Source organism: Nycticebus coucang, chromosome 11 (assembly GCF_027406575.1).
Source record: "Nycticebus coucang isolate mNycCou1 chromosome 11, mNycCou1.pri, whole genome shotgun sequence".
NCBI lineage: Eukaryota > Metazoa > Chordata > Mammalia > Primates > Lorisidae > Nycticebus > Nycticebus coucang.
In genome coordinates this window covers 105,203,149-105,228,466 of record NC_069790.1, presented here as the reverse complement: position 1 = coordinate 105,228,466, position 25,318 = coordinate 105,203,149, and the positions used below count along the sequence as shown (strand labels likewise).

Sequence of the window (25,318 nt, the reverse complement as noted above, 5' to 3'; positions counted from 1 at the left end):
AAGAGAAAGAAAGAAAGGGCATCTAAATTGGAAAGGAAGAAGTCAAATTATCTTTGTGAGTCAAATTATCTTTGTGAAGTCAAATTATCTTATATTTCTAAATATAAGATGACATAATCTTATATTTAGAAAAACCTAAAGACTCCAAAAAATTCTTGGAATTGATAAACTCCATAAAGTGGATACAAAATACCCATATAAAACCAGCAATCACTCTGAAAAAGAAACAAACAAAAAATCTCATTTACAATAAGTAGTAGCATAAAAAAAATATGAAGGACCAAATTTTACCAAAGAAGTAAAAGATCACTATATAAGGAAAAGTATAAAACAATGATGAAAACAATTGATGAGAACACAAAACAAATGGAAAGATATCCCATGCTCACACATTGGAAGAATAAATATTGCTAAAAATGTCTATAGTACTTAAAGAGATCTGAAGATTCAACACAATCTCTATCAAAGTATCAATGGCATTCTTCAGACATAGAAAAAAAAACAAAAACCCTTCAATTTTATGGAACCACAAAAGACCCAGAATGGCTAAAGCAATCCTGAGCAAAAAAGAATAAAGTTGGAGGCATCACACTACCTGATTTTCACTTGTACAACAAAGCTATAGTAAATAAAATATCATGGTTCTGGCAAAAAATAGACAAATTGACCAGTGGAACAAAATAGAGAACACAGAAATAAATCCACACACTTACAGCCAAACATTGGCATGTGTAAAATGGAAGTCCATATGTAGAGGAATGGAACTAGATCCCTATTTTTTACCATAGACAAAAATAAACTCAAAGTAGATTAAAGACTTAAATGTAAGACCTGAAAGTATAAAACCACTAGAAGACAGCATTGGGGAAATGATCAAGGACCTTGATCTAGGCAAACATTTTTTGAGCAGGCCCTCAAAAACACAGGCACCCAAAGCAAAAGTAGATAAATGGGATTACATCAAGCTAAAATGCTTTTGCACAGCAAAGGAAATAATTAACAAAGTGAAAAGACAACTACAGAATGGGAGAAAATATTTGGAAACTATTTACTTGCCAAGGTATTAACTACATCATACAAACAACTCAAACATCCCAGTTGCAAAATCTGATTTCAAAATGCACATAAGGCCTGAACAGACATTTCTCAAAAGAAGAAATGTTTTCTTTTTCATATACCTGGTCAAAAAGTATATGAAAAATGATCAACTTCATTAATCATCAGGGAAATGCAAGTCAAAACCACAAGGATGTATCATCTCACCTCAGTTAGAATGGCTATGCCAAAAAGAAAAAAAAATGATGAAGATGATGAAGATGTGGAGAAAGGGGAATATTTGTACACTTAGGCAGTCCCAAGTTACAAACATCTGACTTATATACAATTCACTCACACGTACAAGCGGAGGCTATTATAGTAAGTCCTCGAGTTATAAACATCTGACTGACGTATAACTTGCATTTGAGAATGAAGGCTATTATAGGTGGTAGGTAAATGTACTTGTTCTAACTTACATACAAATTCAACTTAAGAACAAACCTACAGACCCTATCCTGTTCGTAACACATGGGCTGCCTGTAGTATAACCATTAGGGAAAATAGTACGTATGTTCCTCCCAAAACTAAAAATAGAACACCATATAATGCAGCTGGGTATACCTCCAAAAGAAAGGACTTTAAAAGTTATCTGCACTCCCACATTTACTACAGCACTATTTATAATAGCAAAGATGCAGAACCAACTTAAGTGTCCATCATTTAAGTGAAAGAAAATGCATATCCATGTTCTTTATCCACTTATCCATTTAAATGATGGAGATATATCACACTCACACACACACAATGGAATAATAGTCAGTCATAAAAAATGAAATACTGTCATTTGCAGCACTGTGGATAGAACTGGAGTTCATTATGTTAAGTAAAATAAGCCAAGGACAGAAAAAGAAGCATTTCATATTCTCACTCACATGTGAGAGCTAAAAAGTAGATCTCATGGAAGTAGAGAGCAGAATGGTGGTTACCAGAAGCTGTGAAGGGGAGAGGGGTGGGGCAGAGAAAGAGATTTGGTGAATGGGTACAAAAATACAGCTTGAGTAGAAGGAATAAGTTCTACTATTTGATAGTACAATAGGGTAATTATGGTTAACAATAATTTATTGTATATTTCAAAATAGAAGAGGATTATTGTCATGTTCCCAACACAAAGAAATGATACATGTTTGAGGTGATGGATATTTAAATGACCCTGATTTGATCATTACACATGTATAGAAGTATCAAAATACCCCATGTACCCCCGAAATAGGTACAACTATGACGTATCAATAAAATAGACAAAAAAGTACAGATTATTACAGCTAAAATTTTAATCTCAAAAAGGGCTTCCTTTGCTATCGTTGCCGATCCTTTCACTAGTGCATGTTCAGCTCCTCCTCTTCTCAGCAACTTCTCCAGATTCGTGTTTCTCTCCTCAGGACCTCTGTCTACCTACACCCCACTTCTTTTCTCATGAGGACCTCAGACTCTCAGTGAGACTTCCAGAGAGCTGGTGACACCTGCTGTCTCCAGTGCTGCCTTCTATTCACGCTTCAGTGTACCACGATCTGATTTTTGCCCTCAACTCTTTGTTAAAAGTTTACTCTGAACATGGTCATCCTGATACTCGCACTGCATTCCACTGGATGCTTTCAGTCCTAACCTCAAGCTCTCTGCCACATCTAAATTTACTGGCCATTTCCTTGTGAAATGTCTTCTTTTGGCTTAGACAGCATCATATTCGTCTGGGTGTTCTTTCTACTTCTCTGACATTTCCTTTCCTAATTTACTTTCTGGAATCTTCTTTGTTTAGTCTCCTCATAAATGCTGATGTTCCTGGGGAACTGTTTCCTCTGTTGGCCTTCCTTACTCGCCATCTTGCTCTGAGTGAGCTCATTGAGTTCATCGCTGCACTATTATCCATGAAATGATGACTCCTAAACATAATTGGATTAACTTTTTGCAAGATCTCTCTACCTGTACATCCCATAGGCATCTCGAATGCAATGTGTTGAAACTAAACTCATTATCTTTCTTTAGCATCTGTTCGTTATCCCGAATTCTCTTTCCACAGGTCATACATCAATTTAGGATCCTAAACGGCAAACATGAATGTAATGTTTGACTCTCTCCTCTCCAGCAAAGACTAATTACTGCCAATTTTATTTAGCAAATATTTTGTTCATGTTTCTTTCTTCTTTTCTCTATTTCTAAAGCCACTTTTTTCAGTTTCGACCTCATCACCTCCATAGACTACTGCAATGGTCTCCTGACAGGCATCTCTGGTTCTCACCTGGCTCAATTTGATCTTTAAATGAGTTAGAGAGAGTTACTTACCCAAAACACAAATTTGTCTAGGTGAATTTCTTGTGTAAATAACCTTCGTGTTTCCCACGGCTTATATGTACAATCAGATCAGAGTTTCTTGGCAAAGCTTTCTGTGCTTTTTGATTTCTGACCAACTCTCCACTTTTTCTTCATTTCTTACCATTCTCTCCTTCCTTCCCAACTTTCTCTCTTACCCTGGTCCTTTGACCTCCTATCTTTTAAAAGCATCTCTCCTAAATATATCACATTGTCTCATCACTCTATACCTTTGATGGCTTTTCTCTTTTATGCTTTCTCTGGCTCAGAAAGCCTTTCCGGATTGCTCAGGCGGGGTCACTGGTTCTTTTAGGTGTTTTTCTCTTCACCCAATTTTGTAACACATACAGAATATTTTGTAAAATTTCTTATTTTTTTTTTTGTAAATAAAGGTACATTAAACAATAATTTTCCTTATGTCTGCTGAACTTAGGGGTGAATTTTGGGACACCCTGCCCTATAGTAGGTAGCATATGCATATCCCATCAAGTCTGTCTCCATTCCAGACATGGAGTCCTTTAGTGAAGAGGATGGTATACCATATATATATTCCCATTTGCAAGCTGGCAGAATAAATGGTGGTATTACAAAAGCTTAGTCAATGCTCTTTTAATAACACTGAACAAATGATTTAATTGACCACAAAAAAAAAAAAGACAAAGAATTCACATACATCGTAACAACAGTTTGATAAAGATCAGAAAAAAGAAGGAACAACTTGCCATTTTCAACTATAACATTTTCCTTAGTTTCTCAAATCTAATCTGAGTAAGAATGGGGAAGACTTCATGATAGTTGGTTTCCTGGGCTATCCAGGAATCCTACAAAAATACAGTTTAAAGCAATCCAGCCAATCCCTACAGCCCAAGTTTTTGCCCTGGGAGTTACATTTCCTTTAGAAACCACTTTAATTTTATGAGTAATCGGCCCACTTTGCTGCAGCCGAGACTTGGGGTCTCTTTTTTATTGACATAAAATCCTTGGCATGTTAAATACCCAGCATCTCTCAAGGAAAGCTAATATACTAACTGTCATGGAAAAGCAATCATCCTAGGACATCAAGATGTCTCAAGTGGTTCCACATCCTAATATTAACCAGACTGAAATCTGTTTAGGTCTTAAAATTAGTCAAAATTAGACTCATTCAGGCCCAGAAGAGCATCTGTTTTCAAGGATGCAGCTGCTACACTTTCAATGGCAACTTACTGTGACTTCTTTAATTGATTCATATGAGGATGTCCTTGTACATCTGGAATATTATCTAAAATTGTTACAATATTAGCTTAGACTAGTATCAGCTGTCATGAAAGTGATAAATTGAAAAGGGAAAGATGGTTATCTCGGCAGGAAAAGAAAGGTTAATGCTGTGAATTCAAACTTTTTAGAAGATAGAAAAAGACACTGAAAAATGATCCTATGAGACAATTTTACATGAAAATATTTTAGAAGATTAAATTTTCTGAATCCTCTTCCCTTTTGTATAGAGGAGACAGATGCCACATAATGATTTCTGCTGTATCCTGGGAGGAAATTATTTAATTAAAAATTTATTTTATTTTTATTTCTTGTGAAAGGGTCTCACTATGTTGCCCAGATTGTTCTCAGACTTCTGACTCAAGTGATCCTCCTGCCTCAGCCTCCCAAAGTACTGGGATGACAGTACTTTGCTTGGCAAATTATTTAAATTTTAACATTTAGTTTTCCTTTAGTGGAGAATTGTAATAACTGTACTTTCCCAACTCTAACAGCAATGTGTTATTAGGTTTGATAAATAATTCTGAAATCCTTTGAGTTGTTATCTGGACAAACACTTTTTTGTAAAATAAAAATAGGAATGCTGTTAGGTCTGTGCCATTAAGAATTCATGGGGTTTACAAAGTTAATGGGGTCTATGACAAGAGCCCCTCTAGCTGACTTCTTTCCTCTCCTTAAATGCCTGCTGGATATGCTACTATCAAGCCTAGAGCAGGGGCCAAATTTTAAACTGTTAGACACTATAATACCCTAGTTGCAAGTTGGAACTTCAATGCCCGCTAGCTCTATTCTCAGTCTTCATAATTTCTTTCGACTACTATACTACTTTTTACACATTGCCTTGATTATCTGCAAACCTATACGAGTTAGCCTTCCCCTACCCCATGCTCTGTACACTGCAGGCACTTAAAAAGTGTTTGTTAAATAAATTATTTATCTATTTATGAAGGCTACTGGTCTTTGAATGGATAGGTGATGCTCACATGCTAAAATATCTAACATCTTATTAATATCTAATTTGAATTTTCTTAGTATACAGATGTCCTTTTTTCTTTATCTAAGCTATTGATCGAAACTAAAATTTCATGGTTAACTTTTTGATCCCCTTCTTTCCTGAGACATGTTTCCCAAAGCTATCTATGCTTTCCCAACAGTCCTCCGCTTCTGCCACTATTATCAACTCATTTATTTAGTTGTTCTTTCCCACTCCCAAATCATCTATAACCTAGTGTTTATTTTATTTTACTTTTTTTTCTTTTTTGAGACAGGGTCTTACACTGTAGCCTTGGGCAGAATGCAGTGGTGTGATTGTAGCCACTGTAACCTCAAACTCATGGGCTCAAGCAATCTTCCTGCTTCAGTCTCCTAGTACCTGGGATGACATGCACACACCACCAAGTCTGGCTAATTCTTTAGCGGAGATGGGGTCTTGCTCTTGCTCAGGCTGGTTTTGATCTCCTGAGTTCAAGCAGTCATCCTACTTTGGCCTTGCAGGGTGCTATAATCTACTTTTAAGTTCTTTTGCTGTGTTTCTACACAAGGGTGGGACTTATCTAAGAAACATGTTTGGAAACTTCCTTTCCTTTTCTTTCCTATTTCAAAACTGAAGCGATGATTCTTCTGTTTCCAAATAACAACTGCCTTTTCTTTTATGGATGCCAGAAATTTTGAGTCTGAACTAGCAAGGTCAATTGGCTTTGAAAACCAATAGGCTGTGGCTCATGCCTGTAATCCTAGCATTCTGGGAGGTTGAGGTAGGTGGATTGCTTGAGCTCAGGAGTTGAGACCAGCCTAAGCAAGAGCAAGACCCCATCTCTAAAAATACCTGGGTGTTGTGGCAGGTGCCTGTTGTATCAGCTAGTCTGGAGGCTGAGGCAGAAAATTGCTTGTGCCCAAGAGTTTGAGGTTGCTGTGAGCTATGACACCATGGCTCTCTCTACCCAGGGCAACAAAGTGAGATGTTGTCTCAAAAAAAAAAAAAAGAAAGAAAAGAAAAGAAAATCAATAGGCTGGCTGAGATTGTCCCTTGACCAATAGAATTGTGACCCCAAAGGATGGAGACATCATTCAGATTAGAACATATACAGACAAACCCAAGTACATAAGCTGCTCTGGAAACACAACCTACTCTCTGAGACATAACACCCAACCAACAAACCCCTTTGTATCTAAACAGCTGTGCAGCCAGAATTCCTAGGCTTTTCACTGCTGTCCCTCTTAGGTCCACTCTTACATAGGAAGAAGGGCACATGGAAAAATTTATGTGAGTGGGAAAAAGTGGAAGAAATTCATTACTAGGAAGGAAAAAAGTGGCAAGAATGAGGAAACTGAAAGATGAGAAGAGGGTGTCTTATTTATATTTGCTTTTCTGCAGTCCAGTCACCTAACTGATAATGTATTTATGCTCCAAAAAACATTTCCTGGACACGGAGATGTTGAAGTCAAATAAACAACAGAAATGAATCTCTAGATTTAAAACATTTTATTTGTGAAGCAAAGAATTGCAATTTGGAATATACAGATAGACCAGGTGGTCTTTGGTATGTCTATGGAACAAAGAGAAGGTTAGGAATTTTATTAGAAAGAGAAATGTTACATAATGTTTTCAAAGATAGCTCAGAGAAACTGTGGGGAGCTGGTAACTCTTGACTGGTGAGTGACAGTGGTAGGTGAAACCAATCTTTGAGCCATTACGAGGTTGTTTTGGCAACTACTAGGTAAAACTGGTGTTAAGAGTTAGAGAGGTTGTTTTATCAGCGGGGCTCATACAAAGTTCAATTCTTGGAGCGGGTGCTATGAACTCTTGAGTATTTTCTCCCCGACCCCTCGATTCTGATTTAGGGGGATATGACAAGAATGACTCAATCTGTACAGTTAACTTTCACAGTGGGAACACTTTATATGTGGCATAGGAGGCAGACATCTACTTTCTTTATGTGGTACCATTTGTTATTTAAATGGTGTTACACCTTTTCCCCACATTGGTTATGAGGCTTGGACAATATAACTTCTTCTTATTGCTTAGAACATGTTCTCTGAAATCTCATATATTACCCTAACTACAGACAGTAATTTGTCAGGGAAGAAAAGATATGCCTGTTTCACCCACTGCCCAGCTTAATGTTTCAGATGTTCAAATAACATTTCTTTGAGAAGGTACACATATTACAAGCCCTCCTACCACCACTCAAAAAAGAAAAAAAAGATCAAAAACTAAACTCTTATAACGAATTTGCACTTAATTTTAAGGATGCTGCTTAACAGAAATTTTCATCTCTATGAAACTATGTTCTTTCCGACACAGAGGAATGTAATTTATTCTTACATCTTTTATTACCTTTAAAAGAGATTTCTCAACAATCCTAAGCCTTGTTTTCCTCATGTATACAACTTATATGAACCAAATGGAGGACTGTGGCACTTGGCGCTGTGCCTGCCACCAAGCCAGGGACCATCCTCTGAACTCTAGTTACACTCTGGCTCTCTCCCTCGGACTTGGCACATTTCATCGTCTTCTCTATTTGTCTATAGCATCCCTAGTAGATTGCGAGAGATAGGAGAACAAAAACAATAACTTACTCTTCTTGGCATCTCTTACAGTAAATAGCTCTTCCTTACACTCAGCAGACTGCCAATAATTCTTGCTGAATTTAATTTTCAAGTTAAGGACAAATCACAGAGTTTTACAGCCATTTTTTCACTTAATTCCCACAATTCTTTTAACCTAATGTCCTCCAAATAGTTTATCAGCCTGGAACATTATTCTGTTCCAGGATAAGAAGCCGATACCCAGAACGGGTATCTGAAACTGAAGAATTATTTTAAATATCGAACTATGTAGAAAGAACAAAGGAGATCCATGAAAGGCCAGTTTTGAAAAGCAAAACAAAAATAAGAGCCAAGATAAAAATGGACAGTTGTTCCCTTAGGCTACCACAGAATAGGCAGCCAGCTCGTAGCCAGCGGTACACACGACACACTGCAGATCTGTAGGAGGAAACTGCATCCCGTTACTCTGAAGCAGTGCTTGATGGTAAGGAGACCGAGCAAGCCTCCAGTCCCTAAGGACATGGAGCTTTGGGGTCCTATCTACATACAATGCAAACCAGCACAGACACATGATTTTTATATCTTGTGATTAATAGCAGAGACCTCAGTCTCTTTCAGTCCTGGGGAGAAATACTAAGATTGATTTCTTCCTTTATTCCAAATAATCCTCCCCGAGGCTGGGTAAAAACCTCATCATCTACTAGAAAGGCACATGGTGTGGCCAATTCAGCTCCTGCCTGATAGGAAAGAGGAAAGGGGTGTGGGGGGAGGATGGAAGCTAATGAACAGCCCCTGCCTGACTGCGGCATAGCACTATTGTGGAGCTATATTAGATTTCCATGGACTCTGTGAGCCTTTTGTAAAAGCTTTTGTAAAACCCTGCATCAAAGAGCATCTTAAAGTGCTAACAAATTCTAAACCAGATATTTTTGGTGAATGAATGACATAGCTTTAAGTTTTAAGAGAATTTTACAGGCAAAATATGACACAGCAGAGAGATAACATTTGTCTAGTGTTCAAATAGGAGCCTTTCAGTTTTAGCATTTGCAAATCTTCCAGAGAGCCTTAGGGAATGGCTTATTCACTGGGTAAATGAGAAATATTAGGTCCATTTACACCTAGTGAAACTAGACAGAAATAAAACACGTTTCCTAATATGGCTCAGCAAGCAAGTGCCACCAATAGGGACAGAACTCAAGGAGTTGAACTGAAAATCCTACATTGAGTGCCTCTTCCATTTAACTTTTCCCAGTTGCCTTTTTTTTTCTTGGTTTCCTTTTTAGGCAGCTGCATCAGTCACAGTCTTGGACCTCAGTGGAGAAACCATCATTACCTTCTAGACTGAGAGCAGGTATAACCTCACTTTTATCTTTTATCCCCAGTACATAACATGGTTTCTGGAACTAGTAGGTAAGTACCAAGTACAGTGAACAGGAAGGTACCCTTTGGAGGCAGAGAGTCCTGAGCTCCAATTCCAGCTTTCTCATGGATGAACTTCTCTACAATAGACACCTCACCTGGGAAACGGGATCATTATACCTGCTTTACAGGAGTCTGATAACTAAATGAGCAAATACACGAAGGCTTAGAAAATAGTGCCAGGCACACAAGTGCTTAATACATGTACATCTATTGTGTACCCATAATAATTACACATGAAAAATTTAAAAAATAAGTACTAGTATTACTTACTCAATAAAGTTGTTGAATAAACAAATAACAAAAACCTAGTATCCTTTTCCTCCATCTATAGTTTTATGTAGGCATTGGGTCAATTAGATTTGTGTTATACATTTGATGGCAAAACCTGAAAGCCAGTAGGACTGCAAGGAAAATAGGCAGAATCCTAGAAGCGCAGGCCACTCTGATCCCAATGCTGTGTGCATAGGTGCGTAACATATAGACAACTGATTTATCTAGAAGAAGCTGACCTTGCCACCAAGCACACAGACCATCACCATGACTAGCTGTGTAATTGGCGGGGGCTCCTTTGAAGCATGTTGGAAGCAAGAAAAATAGAGAGAATTAACTTGCTGACACAGGCTGCAGAATTTGCTGGTGTGAATCTTGCTAAGACAATTTCTACTCAGTGAGGACCAGTGTGGTCTCTTCTCAGTATGTGGTAAAGATAACAGCTAAGTACCTCCCCTTTAATCTTTCCTGTGTCAGAAACTCCCTGCGCAGGCTAAATTGATGTGCTGGTGCAGTACACATATGGACTAATGCCGTGTGAAGGTTAATAACATATGACCATACTTCTGTCATTCTACATTAGTAACACATGAATACCGTTCACACATCCCTTCCAGTTTGGGCATATAATCCTAAGAATAATTAACAGTTCTTATAGATATTTCCAGTGTCAACTTTCCTAAGAACTGAAAGATTAATAATCTCTGTTTATGCCAGATAAGGGTAAGAAACAATTACTTACCTATCAGCTTATTATATAATTTCAGGATATCACCTCAACATCTAAATGTCTTATGCTAAGTAAAAGGATGTGAGTATTCTCATATTAACTATAAACCAAATCTTCCTAACTACAACATTGATATTAGATTCCCATTTCTTTTGTTTCTGACTTTTCTTTAATTTTTAATTCTATAGGTACATGATAGTCGTGTATCTTTAAAGGGTACATGCAATATTTTGATATAGCATACAATATAAATTAATCAAATCAGGGTAACTGGGGTATCCATCACTTTAGGCAGTTCTCATTTTTTTGTGTTAGGAACATTACAGTTCCACTCCTTTATTTTAAAGTATACCCTAACAATTTATGGTTCATAATAGTCACTTGTCATGCTATAAATATTGTTCATTCTATCTCTCTAACTATATTTTTGCATCCATTAACCCCACTTCATTCCCCTTCAAAGCTCTCTTTCTCATCCTTTGGTAACCATCATTCTACTTTCTGTCTCCATAAGATCAATTGTTTTTAATATTTAGCTCCCACAAAAGAGAACATGAGAATTTTTTTTGTGTGTGTGTTTGGATTATTTCATTTAACATAATGTTCTCTAGTTCCATCCACGTTGCTGCAAATGATAGGATTTATTCATTTTTGTGACTGTATAATACTCCAATGTGTATACGTGCCACAATTTTCTTATCCATTCACTGATGGATACGTAGGTTGATTCCAAGTCTTGGCTATTGAGAATAGTGCTGCAATAAACACGGGGTGTGGATTATCTTTTCAACATACTGAATTCTCTTCCTTTGGATATATAACAGTGAAATTGTCAGGTCATGTGGTCAACAACCATTTATTTTGGATTGGCCCAGAAAGTAGTGGTTAATTTCTGATTCACTCACTTACTAATTAAACAACTTTGGGTAAATTGTAAGCCTATGAATTAAGAGTGACATTTTCAGCCTGAGAAGGTCATCATAAGGATTCAATAAGATAAAACACAAGGCATTTATTTAGAACAATGATTGGTACATAGTAAGTGCTCAGCACATCTTAAGTTATTATTGTTGAACTCCCTGTGGGGAATTCCAAGAGTCAGATGCCTACATTCATTCCCTTACTCACCAAAAAAACCTTGTAAGAAATCTGATTGCCGTGGACTTAGTTGTTCATGGTCAGAAAGGAAGTGATATACTGAAACATTAAAACATTTATATTGTGTAAAGTCATAACTTTTTGAACTCAAAATAAGAAATCACAGAAGTATGAGAACGACATAGGAATCTGAAAATGTTCAAATCAGTGATGACATGCAGAGGTGAAAAGAGATAAAGTGGGGACAGGTTTAGATTTTATCTTTTCATGTATACAAAGAATGACTTTCTCCCTAGTTGCTGATTCAATAGTGGAGATAGCATTTCAGCTAGTATGATGACGGTAATTTGGTGGGAAAGCATGGAATGATACTCAAGAGCACCCTGGGAAGAGAAAGTAGTTTTTAAAAAAGATTTTGTTGAGTTTTAAAAGAATTTATTTATTATTTTATTTCAAAATTAGCAAAAGAGTCCATGGATACACTGTATGAAGCTGAAGTCAGGCTTTTAGTGCATCCATCACCTGGATGGCATTCACTGTATCCAACAGGTAAGTTTTTTGTCCCTCATCCCCCTCTCAACCTCCCTCCTTAATTTCCAATATTTTCTTTATGTGTCTTATGGATAGATACTCAAAGGTATCAAACAGTAGGTATACTTTGAGTTTGTAGGGGTATACTTTGAGTTTGAAATTTCAATACTGTTTTCCATAGAGGTTGTACTAGTTTGCAGTGTTCCACCAACACTGTATAAGCATTCCTTTTTCTCTGCATCTAAGTGAGGACGTGCTGAATTTGGACTTTCTAATAAGGTTAAAGTCGTATTTCATTGTGGTTTTAATTTGCATTTCCCTGATGATTAGTGGTGTGGAACATTTTTTCATGTATTTGTTGGCCACTTTTCTTTTGAAAAAATTCTGTTCATGTCTTTTGCCCATTTGTTGATGGGGTTGTTTGTTCTTTGCTTTTTGATTTGATTCTTTGTAGACTCTGGATAGTAGTCCTTTGTCAGACATATAGTTTGTGAGTATTTTCTCCCATTCTGTAGATTACCTGTTTACTCTGTTGATAATTTCCTTTGTTGTGTAGAAACATTTAATTGTCCCATTTATTTATTTTTATTGTTGCTGTATCTGCCGTTGGGGTCTTATGTCATAAATTCTTTGCCAAGGCCAATGTCTAGAAGAGGTTTTCCTACGTTTTCTTATAGAATTCTTCTGCTTTCATACCTTAACATTTATGTCTTTAATCCATATTGAATTAATTTTTTCATGTAGCGAGGTAGAGGTCCTGCTTTATTTCTCTGTTTGTGCACTATTTATTTAATACGGTATCCTTCCTCAGTCTATGTTTTATTGCTGCTTGGTTGAAGATCAGTTGGTTATAACTATATGGTTTTATTTCTGGGTTCTCTATTCTGTTCTGTTAGTCTGTGTCTCTACTTTTATACCAATACCACAGTGTTTTAGTTACTATAGCCTTGCAGTATAATTTTAAGTCAGGTAATGTGATGCCTCTGTATTTGTTTTTTTGTGTGTAGATTGCTTTGGTTATTTGGGCTCTTTTATGGTCCCAAATGAAGCTTAGGATTATTTTTTCTATGTCTGTAAAATAATTCCTTAGTATTTTGATGAGATTTGCACTGAATTTGTAAATAGCTTTGGGCAATGGGTAGACATTTTAATGATGTTGATTCTACCAATTCATGAGCTTGGGTGTTTTTTCATTTGTTTGTGTTACCTACAGTTTCTCTCATCAGTGTTTTGTAGTCCTCCTTGTAGAGATCTTTTGCCTCTTTGGTTAAGTACATTTCTTAGTATTTTATTTTCTTTGTAGCTATTGTAAATGGGATTGAGTCCTTGATTTGACTCTCAACTTGACTATTATTACTACATAGAAATCATACTAATTTGTGTACATTTATTTTGTAACCTGAGACTTTGCTGAATTTATTTATCAATTCTAGGAGTTTTTTTCATGTGGAGTGCTTCGGTTTTGTAGATATATGATCATATTGTTGACAAAGACGGATAATTTGACCTCCTCTTTTCTGATTTGGATTTCTTTTTCTTGCTTGATTTCTATGGCTAGTACTATGTATGTACTAGTACTATGTTGAATAGAAGTGGTGATAGTGGGTACCCTTGTTCTAGTTTTTAAGGAGAATTCTTTCAACCTTTACTCATTCAGTATAATGTTGACTATGGGTTTGTAATATACGGCTTTTATACTTTTGAGGTCCGTTCTTTCTGTGCCTAGCTCATTGAGGGTTTTCATCATGAAAGGGGGCTGGAGTTTATCAAATGCTTTTCCTACATCTATGGAGATGATTGTGGTTTTTGTTTTTGTTTCTGGTTATGTGGTGAATCACATTTGTTGACTTATATATGTTGAACCATCCTTCTTCCATCACTGAGATAAAACTCATTTGATCATGGTGAATTACCTTTTTTATGTACTGTTGAATTGATTTGCTAGTATTTTGAGGACTTTTACATCTGTGTTCATGAGGGATCTTAGTCTATAATTTTCTTTTTTGTTGTGTCCTTTCCTGGCTTTGGCATCAGGGTGATACTAGCTTTAAAGAAAGTGTTGGAAAGGATTCCTTCTTTCTCAGTGTTATAGAATAATTTCCGTAGGATGGGTGCTAACTCTTCTTTGTAGGTCCAGAAGAATTTGGTTGTGAATCTCTCTGGTCCAGGGCTTTTTATTGTTGGTATTGTTTTTATTACTGCCTCAATCTCACTGCTTGTTATTGGTCCATTCAGAATTTCTATTGCTTCCTGATCCAGACTTGGGAGGTATGTGTTTCAGGTATTTATCCATTTCCTGTAGGTTTTCTAGTTTGTACGCACAGTAGTTTCTATATTCTTTACAGATAATATTTTGTATTTCTGTGGTACCAGTTATAATGTCTCCTTTTTCATTTCTGATTGAGGTTATTTGAGTCCTTTCTTTTCCATTTTTGGTTAATCTTGGTGGTGATTTTGCTAATCATTTCAAAGAATTAACATTTTGTTTCATTGAACCCTCCCCCCCTTTTTTGGTTTCTATTTTGTTTAGTTCTGCTATGAGCTCTGTTATTTCTTTTCTTCTGCTGGCTTTGGGTTTGATTCATTCTTCTCTTTTTAGTTCCTTGAGATTTGACATTAGGTCGTTAATGTGTGATCTTTCTCTCTCTTGGATGTATGCATTTCAGGCTATGAATTTTCCCCTTAGCACTGCTTTTACCGTATCCCATAGATTTTGAAATTTTGTGTTCTCTTTGCCATTTATTTTTTAGAATCTTTTGATTTCTGTCTTAATTTCATCATTGACCCAAGGATCATTCAGCAGCAGGTTTTTTAACTTCCATGATTTTGTGTGGATTTGACTGTTTCTCTTGTAATTATTTGTAGCTTTATTCCATTATGGTCTGAAATCATGGTATTATTTCAATTTTTCTAAATTTTCTCAGACTTGTTTTGTGGTCTGTGATTGATCTTCAAACATGTCCCATGTGCTGATGAGAAGACTGTATCTTCTGTAGTTTTGGGGTAGAATATTCTGTAGATGTCTGTTAGGTCCATTTGTTCTAAAGTTCTTTTTAAAATCAGTGTCTTTGTTGATTTTCTGCTTCCATGATCTGTCTAGATTTTCCAGTGGAGTGTTAAAGTTCTTGGTGATTATAATGCTACTGTATATTTCTTTGCTTAGATCTAGAATAATTTGTTTTATGAATCTGGAAGCTCCTGTGTTAGGTCATATATATTTAGGATTTTCATATCTGCTTGCTGAAATGCTCCCTCTATCATTATATAATGACCATCTTTGTCTTTTTTTTTTAAAACCATAGATGATTTAAAGTCAATATTATCTGATATGTGAATGGCTATATCAGCTTGTTTTGGTTTCCATTTGCATGAAGTATTTTTTTCCATTTCTTTACCTTTAATCTGTATGAGTCCTTGCAAGTTAGATGTGTTTCTTAGAGATAGCATATACTTGAGTTGTAATTTTTCATCCATTCAGTCTATCTATGTCTCTTGAGTAGAACAAGAAGATCATTCATGTTCAGTGTTAGTAATGATGTGTGGGAATCTTTATCATGTTGAATGATACTTTGCTCTTGTTTTTTTCTCTCTTGTATTACTGTTTATAAGACCTGAGAGCTTTAACTTTTAGATATTTTTACACTGGTGGCTATCTATTGCACTGTTCCACATATAGTATACTTTTAAGCATTTCCTGTAGGGTAGGTCTGGTAGTGACAAATTTCCTTACTGTTTGTTTGTCTGAAAAAGTCTTTATTTCTCTGCCATTTATGAAACTTAGTTTTGTAGGATAAAAATTCTTGGCTGGCAATTGTTCTGTTTACGAAGACCAAAAATGGGGCCCTAATCCCTTCAGGTTTCTCTGGCTTCTGAGACTATGCTAAGAGGTCTGCTAGAATGGGTGTTCCTTTGTGACTGAGTTGTTGCTTTCTGTCAAAACAAAAGTCCTTTGTTTTGACTTTTGCCAGACTGGTGATAATGTGTTTTGCTGATGGGGGCCCATTTGCAATGAGTATTCCAGGTGTTCAATGATCATCTTGTATCTGGATATATAAACCTCTGGCAATACCAGGGAAGTTTTCCTCAATAATTCCCCTCAAATAGGTTTTCTATGCTTTTTGCTTTTTCTTCTCCTCAGGGGTGTCTGTCTCTGCTTGCTTTGCATAGTCCCATATTTCTCTGAGCATTTGTTCATTCCTCTTTATCCTTTTCTCTACATCTTTGACTGACTGGATTTGTTCCAAGCCTTGTCTGCAAGCCCTGAAATTCTTTTTTTCTGCTTGGTATAGCTTGTTGTTCAAGCTTTGTGCTGTATTTTGTGGCTAGGTAAGGCTATTTAAGTGGTGACCCCAGATGTCAGGGCTGTGGGTGTTTACTCAGTTCTAGGGGCAGTGGTGGTACACAGGGCACATGAGGGAGGCAGTTTTTGGCTAGTGAGTCTGCTGTGTTTTACTCCATATAAGGGGGCACCACAGCATGGGGTGTAGTTGTGGTAGCTAATGTGCAGTATGCACTGTGCCTCTGGGCTTATGGCACAAAGGGTCACTGGGGCATGCAGAGTGCAGGGCCATGGCAGCTGGGCAGGTTTCAGAACTTTGTCAGCTGCCTAGGCAGGTAGTGCAAACTTGGTGAGTGCCTTGGCATATCACAGGACCTGGGCATATGCCTGGGTGTATAGAACTGCAGCTAGTAGTGGGACAGGTGGCGAGAACTTGGCGGGTACATGGGTAGGTTGGGGAACTTTGACAGGCACCTGGGTGGGTTGGAGAGTCTTCCTAGTGCCTTGGCAGGTCATGAGAATGCAGCCAGCAGCAGGGTGGCTCACTGGGCACAGCAGCTGGGTGGCCTGTGACTGATGGGGCTGGGGAGACCTAAAGTAGGGTTTTTTACCTTATTATAAGGGATGAATGACAGGGATCTCTGCTTCCAAAGAAAGAACATCTGTGGAGCTTGGTTCTTTAACAAAGTTAACTTAGGAGTTATTTGGGGAATTCAAAGAGATACTCAATGAAAGTTTGACATTGTTCATGTGTTTGAGAGATCAGGTCTGCCTTATTCAAACAGCTCTTCAAAGGCCGTACTTAGATTTTGAATCAGCATTTATCTCATAATCAAAGTTTATTTCCTTTCTGTCAAAGGCACTATGAAGAAAAGAGAAAAGAATCCATATGAGTGTGACTCCACAACTATGGAACTTGGACCTGAAATGATAGAAGTTTTGTTATCTTAAAATAAAGAGACAGAAATTGGGTTATAAATTATTACTGACAAATCAGGTCTTCTTTTAAGGTTGAGAATAGCTGAATCAGGATTATTTTGGAAAGATATTTTTTATATTTACTACCATAGGAGTCTTGCTATTTTATTTGCTTTCTTGGGAGTATGTTCACCTTCCTATCTCTTTAGACTAAATTTATGGTAGCAAGTGAAATGGGAAAATACTTTTGTTCCCCTGTCTGTTGTTAACTCAGTGTCATATGTAGCTACTTTCATAAGAAGCATAAGGAAAATTTTCCAACTTCTTATCAGCAGGGTTCGGGGTTGGGATTTTGCCATGAATAGGCAATCCCAAAATATGTACAAGGCAAAAGGAAAGGCAAGGCAATATTTTCCTCTAACAGTGATAGAAAGATGCTCAGGCAGCTGGCAACCATGAGGCTCATGGCAGCTTCCAAGAGAGACCCTTCAAACAGCTGCTTCCTCGCCACAGGTAAGTAAAACTCTGGGCTGCAATTCCTGATTTTCTTGAAGGTCAGCAGCTAGTTTCCTTGTTTTTTTGCTTCCTTCCAACTGTTGTCTAAGCCCTTTCAGCAATTTTATAAACATCTAATTCCCTGTATTAAATTCCCCCTTGCTTGAAATACCTAAAATGGTCTCTGTTTTCCTGAATGAGCATTGATAATGTTTGCAACCTGGTACACATGTGTTATTTCTGAACGGTGACATCTCAAAGCTCAGGGAACATTTTGAGCAGAAAGGAACGGGATGAAGGGTCATCAAGAATCCCTGGGCTACCCTTTAATGGACTGTTGTGACCCCTAAGGCACAGATTTTCAGAAGGTGCTCTGCAGAGCTCCTAATCTCTGCTAAAAGACAAAATAAACAAATGTAGGATCTAACTGTTTTTACTTTGTGATTCTAGAATCATGTGGCCAAAGTGGTTCAGAATGCTCTGTCCCACCACATGGGCTGGTTACATCTACAGGCAGAGAAAAGGGAGTGACATACAAAGGAAGTAAGTACAGAGACAGCTGGATGGGGTAAAGCTCAGTGCTGGCCTTATTTAAACCTGGTTTGAATAGCTGGCTGCCTATGATCGACTGAAACTTGGTTGTTGTGATTGTCTGAAACCAAGTTACTTGTTACAAGAGTAGATTACAGTCTGTTTACATGTCAAATTAGGTACAGTTCCTACGTATGAAAAACCATTTAGGCTGAACTTAAAATACATACAGAGGCAGATTTAGGCCAAACTTAATTCCCTCCCCTACCTTAATTAGAGAAACTCTACTTTCCTTTGTTACCTACTTAAGATTTTGTAGTAAAACTCTGCTAGAAGAAAAGGTTTCAGTGCTAAAAAAGAAAAAAAAGCTGTTTACAAACTTGAAAAGGAAAGATTTGGTCCTATCATACAAGTTCCCCCTGCATTCTACTCTTAAGTTGCCAAAGTAGAGATAAAAGTCAAACATTTAAATTATAGTACAACTCCTATAGACTGAGGATGAGTGGCAGCAAAATCTATATAAATAATATTTATTTGGAAACAAGTAATCTGCGTTTTCCTTTCTCTTATTTCAGTTACTAGCATGTATAATAGTATCTTTTCATAATTTACTGAGTACTGAGCAAATTATGAATTGCTCTTATTGTCAATAACACAATCGAGATTTCCTTCCAAAGTAGATTCAGCCTGCCCTTCAGAAAGTATTTTGTTTTCTAATTTGTCATAAAAGTATTCTATAGGTATGTCTACTATTTTCCAAATAAATCCCAGGTTAAAGATGTAGAACGCCACAAAACAGACTGTTTAGCAAGGCCGTGGAATTTGGAGCTGCTGTCAATGATTCTATAAACCCTTCGGCTTAACACTGAATGATCTTCCAAACAAACTCCATGTTCATAAGTACCCTAAATATGTTAGAACTTCTAGGTCCCGTAGCTTAAACCACCAACCCCTTGGCAACTAACTTAAAGGTATGAAATGGAGGCAGGAAAGCTTAGCTCTCTTTGTTCTCACGCGCCTTCATCAGAACATTTACTTTAAAAATGAACACTTCTAAACTTTTACATCTGCCTCTGGTGAATTGACTAAATAGAATTTGATTTTTAGATAAACAATGAACTGATATTGGTAAACTTTGGTTTGATAGGACATAAAAGCTAAGTTGAAAAATATATTCACATCTACTTGGAAATTAGACATAGACATTTGAGATCGGGCAAGACTTGCTCCATCTCTGGCCATTAATTATAAGGATATATGCATAGTGCCCCACTTCCTTCCATTGTAAGTCCTGTTCAGTCTCTGTCAGTGGCCCTTGGGCACCTATCCTACCTTTCTTTTCCCCTTGTGAACTATCTTGGCTCCTGGAACTCATCACATTCTTTCCTATGTGCTAAAAATCATATTGGTTCTAGGAATCACTGTCTAAAACTTTATATAGTTTCTAGAATTTCTTCTTTCACTTTTGAGAATGGAAATGTTTGCTGGTGTTCTGTCACCTTTTACATGAACCCCGACTTATCAAATTTAGAAAATTTCCTTAACACCTTCAGATTTGATCAAGTTGAGCTCTCCTCTAAAGAACCCAGATGTCATTTGATGCTCTCCCCACAACTATTTCATACTATGATTCATCTTATCCTTCTATTGGAATGGTGATAATGATGGTATCTATTTCCTGGGTTACTATGAAAATAAAATGGCTGTGTGAGTGTTGTGTGTGTTTTAGGATATATCCTGTCATAGAATGTGTTTGCTATTATTTTTTGTTAAAAGTACTTATCATTTTATGGTTCAAATTTTATGCTGTATAATCTCTCATCCTGCATCATGAATTATATTCCCTTTGATAGCTTGTAATCCTGGTATCACACCTATATTTTCTCCATTGTTTGAAAATTTAGCTCTGTGAAAACTAACCATGAAGGCATGTCTGGTGTTCACTCACTTTGCTGTGTAAAGTCTAATATGATATGTTAACATTCTCCAAAGATTATTATAATTTTTATATTCCTTTTGGTCAGAATTACGTATATAGGGTCTCCATGTTTTTCCCTCTTGGGAAGAAAAAGTATCCAAAAGACAAGTTGAGAACTTACTTATCATTCTATTTTGGCTGAATTGGACTTTTGGAAATGTCAACAGATGACACTGACAGGGTGGTGGTAAAGAAACCTCCTATCACTACCACCTGTCAATGCCATCTTTCATGTCAAGAAAGCATCACCCACAGCCTGTGTTTCACCGAGTAGTACACTTTTACAACAATAGCACTTGTTTATTCCTTCTTTGTTTGTTTTAATTTTCGTTTGAATATTATTTCCAACTTCTTAGAGTGGTGAAATTCCATAAAATATTCCCCACATTTTACCTATTAGCAAGGATGGTTGCTAAATAGCTGTGTTTTACTCCATATAAGATAGGAAACTCAGAAGAAAGGTATAGGAATTAAAATAAGGTTCTAATTTACGTGGTTGCTCCAAATGGTACATTTGGTACTCTCCCATAATTTTAGGTGAAAGAGTTATACATATATACAGCAAAGACGTTGATCAGTACTTGCAAAATCAATAGTAGACTCAATTCTCAATGAAACTTATACAGAATCTCCTAAATAATTCTATTTAGTAGTAGCATCAACCTCTACCTTCATTAAACCATTCACAAGGACTACTAACAAGTTGAGTTACTTTAGGCACATTCAGAAGTTCATTGCCCAGTATGGGAATTATCTTCTTTGCCCTATGCCCAACCTTTTTAGGCTATTTAGCTGCTTATAATTATGCATGTTAACCTCCAAACAGAGCTCCTACTTCAGTTTATCTCTCAAGATGGGACAACTACAGGGTATAAAAAAATGACCTTCAAGTGAGTCCGTGTTGCTGCATCTAACAGGTCATTTAAGAAGATAAGATGTAAGATTAGATCTGTACACTGCAGGTCAAATAATATTACTGCTAATATCTTTATACCAGAAGAGATTTCTGGTATAAATCAACAGAGTATATCCTAACAAGAATTTTATATAATAAAGTTCAATTAAGTAATATATATAGTTTCCTTTAGTTGCCTGTACTTAGATACAAGCTGTAGAACCTATTTGTGATGTGCAGGTGCAGTTTCATTGTAATGAATGTCCTTTTAACATATGGCTCTATTTGGCATAGATAATTTCACACCCTAGCATGGTTCTGGGTCATAGTGTGCCCAGTTGTGCAGTCAAGGAAATTAGGAATACCTTTGATGCCTCTGTCTCCTGTAGTCCTTATGTCATTCTTTCTTATTATCTCCTGAGTCCAATCTCACTACCTCTACCTTGGCACAGTCTGCAATGGTTTCATGTGTTCCCCCAAAAGGGATGGGTTGAAAATTGAATCCCCAATGCAGCAGTGTTAAGAGGGAGGACCTTTAAGAAATGATCAAGCCATGAGGACTCCTCCCTCAAGAATGAGTTGAGACTGTTAGAGTAGGAGTGGGCTCAATATAAAAGGATAAGTTTGGCCCCCTCTTTCTCTCTGCCCTTCTACCTTATGCCTTCCACCATGCAGCATGAAGGTCCTCATCAAATGTGGGCCCCTCAGTGTTGAACTTCCCAGCTTCCCAACAAAAAATAAATCTCTGTTCTCACTAAATTACCCAGTCTCTGATATTCTGTTATAACAGCACAAAACATACTAAGACAAGTTCTTCACTACTTAACACCCATTTCAGTGTACCAGGATTTGAAAAAAATCTCTTGGTCTCAACAATTACTCTTTTCCAATTCATTCCCCTCTAATCTTACTGGAGAAATCACCCCAAACACCATCTGATCATCTCAGTCTTGAGCTTGACATTGCTTTCCAAATAAAATCTCAACTGGCCTTGCCCACATCTCTAGCTTTATTGCCTTTTGCTGCCCTAAATCGAGCCCTATGTTCCAGCCTTACTGAATATATGAATTACACTGAACTCACCATATTTTCCCTCATTTCATAGCTCTTTTTAAATTTTATTGTGTTTATCCTCCATAATCTGGCATTCTATACCCTTTTTGTGTGGCTCATTATTATTTGTCCTTCAAGACTCAGATGGAAGCCACCTTCTCCACAAAGCCTTTCCTTATATCTGGATTCCCTCTGTGATGTAAATTTCATAGATTCCCACAATGTGCTGTGCTTTATCCATAGTTGCCAAATCCCATTACAGGGCAATGACTTCCATGCCTATCTTTTACATCACTTTAAACCCCTGCAGGCAGAGTTACTGTTCCTATACCCAGATCATAGCCGATGCTGTGTAACTTGTTAACTGAATTAATACACAAATATTTACTGAATGAATATCTTCCCTGATATCCCCATAAGATAGTGTTTCACTGATCTAGTTTAATCTCTATTGAATACATTCTCCAGAACATGATTTATGAATTCCTGTCTATGCATGTGACCATTGTGACTGTCTGCAGGTGGGTGAGGTGTCTGTTTCCTCAGTAGGGTATGCATACTGAAGGAGAAGGAGAAGGAGAGTGAAGCAGAGGACAAGCCAGGGAATTCAACAGGAGGGTCAGAGGTCAAACGCAAAGAGATGAAAGCCAAATTTCCTTTTCCAAGTAATACCACTTTCAGCACTTCTTCATTCTCTGCAACTCAAAAAACCTACAACCCACAAAACTGCAAATAATTCCCTAATGTACAAAGTCAAAGAGAACAGTCTCGAGTTTTTGCATCGCGGTATTTATCTAAGAGTATCTTTACTTAAATATAAACCCGGGTAAATCAGCTTCCCTCTGCATAGCTTACCACACTGTGTTTTCAAATGGACTTTGAACCTAATGAAGCAATTTTGATACCTCAAGTTTGTTCAGATGTCATTCTGCCTGTTTTTATTAGGTGAGGAAACAACTTAAATGATGGAAAGTAGAGGACTTTCTAATCCAGCAACTAGAAAGCACGTTCAAGAGTCACCGACATAGACTTTTAGAAGAAAATGCATTGCTGCTTTGTACTCCAGATGAAGGCATGTTAACATTTTTTCTGTCACATGAGAAAGTAGAAATCATACATATAGTAGACAGACTAATCATCTACAATGAGGGATGCTGAAATAAAGGAAAGTACAGAATATAAGGAGGAGAAAGAAAAACAGAGCGAAACATTTCTTGTTAGTTCAGCGAAAAACAATGTGGTTCTCAGGCAAAACCCCAGCTCCAATCCCTGGGTGCTGAGCATAGTTCACACCTTTTATTCTTCTGTTTTCCATCCATCAAATGGGCATAAAGATGTTTGCTTTCTAATTAGCTCAGAAAGTGGCTGTGGGACTTAACCAAGGGGTGTCTATAGTGTAAAGTACAATTGTTTAGTCCTAGAGAGTTTTTGCTGGGAATTCAACAGGAAGTCAAAGAGAAAAGAAAAGACAGTTTAAAAATGGACTTGGGACTCCTGGGTTGTGTATTCCAATGAGGAGAGGAGGGAGGCCCAGTGAAGCTCAGAGAGTGAAGCAAACTCTTGTGAGATGAGCTGTGATAAGCAGCCCTGACTCTGGTCCCCTTCCACTCCTAGACACTAATGATGGTGACAGTGCTGACTGAGCAGCTTAACACTCTATTAGGTTTTCCTTTTGTGAATTAATGTCCTTCATGGCATGTGTACACTAACTAGTCATGAATTGGCTCCTTCCAACTGCCTGGGGTACTCCTCACTGCCTCTGCAAAAAGGCAGACATTTCACATGGAAATTAACACTTTTAAGAAGGCAATCACTCCTTTAAAAGAGGTTTGTTTTCCATTAGTTTCTGCAAATATCCTGCCTTGAGAACATTTCTGTCGTTTAAATTAAATTAAAAAGAGGCAAACTAATCCTCCAACAGTGTATATTCATATTTATTTATTTCACATAAGGTCCAGATATGAGCTGCAAATATATATTTTTAAAAACCCAACAACTGTGAAGTCTGATTATTTTTTCTATAATAAAGAAAAGTCAGTCCTTTACTCATTGACTGCTATACCTCAACCCTGATGATTAGGTTTTTCTCCATTTGCTGAGGGCCTCTACACCTTCTCAACTCCTGCAGGATCAGAAGTCAAGCCCAGGTCTCCGATGGACACAGGGATATTTCATTTATTTCGGTTCATGATCTTCACATCTCACACAGGACTGTCCAGTAAGGGATGAGGCACTCTATTTGGCCTATCACCAGGTCCTCTGTGTATTCTTTATCTGCAAGATGTTTCTTAAAGACTCAATAGTAATTTGGGAGTCATTTGAAGGTCTAAGGAGAACTCAGTAGGTAAAGAAAAGGAAGGTGTCTGAGGAAGGGTGTTTGGGAGACTGGAGTCTCTTGGTGGTGGTCGTCTGCAATATGGCTGACCATCGTGAGCCGGTGAAGCCTACACTGATAACACTAAGTCTAAAAGCTTGAGCAAAACTTAGGTTAGTTATTCACCTTAAGATGGCCTTCTTTTTTAATATAAAAAGTTATGATTATGATTCTGACTAAAAGAGCTGGATGAGGAGCCAGGAGGTCTCAATTCTATTACTGGTTCTTTTGCTGATTTTTCTAAGAGAGTTTTGGATTTATTTTCTTCCCCAAAGACTTACACACTGTCTATTTTCTAAGAACTTGAAGTTCTTTCTCATATATTACCTCATATTAGCCTTGCAGATTTTAATTAAAAAGATTTCACGGGGGCATACATACATAATAAAAACATTCTCATAAAATATATAAGACAAGTCCCTATTTCTATAGTTAACATTCTTAACATTCATCCTTTCAAGACAAATTACCCTTTTCTTCTTTTCTTCAGAATTTTCAATATTTCCTAGGCAACCATGTTAAAAATAAAACAAATCCTC

At 37.1% G+C, this 25,318-nt stretch overlaps 1 protein-coding gene across 1 annotated transcript in view; it reads right to left on the bottom strand.

Moving 5' to 3' along the window:
• EXOC4 (exocyst complex component 4) overlaps nt 1-25,318 on the bottom strand; it is an 849,353-nt gene that overhangs the window by 80,049 nt on the left and 743,986 nt on the right. The window lies entirely within an intron of this gene.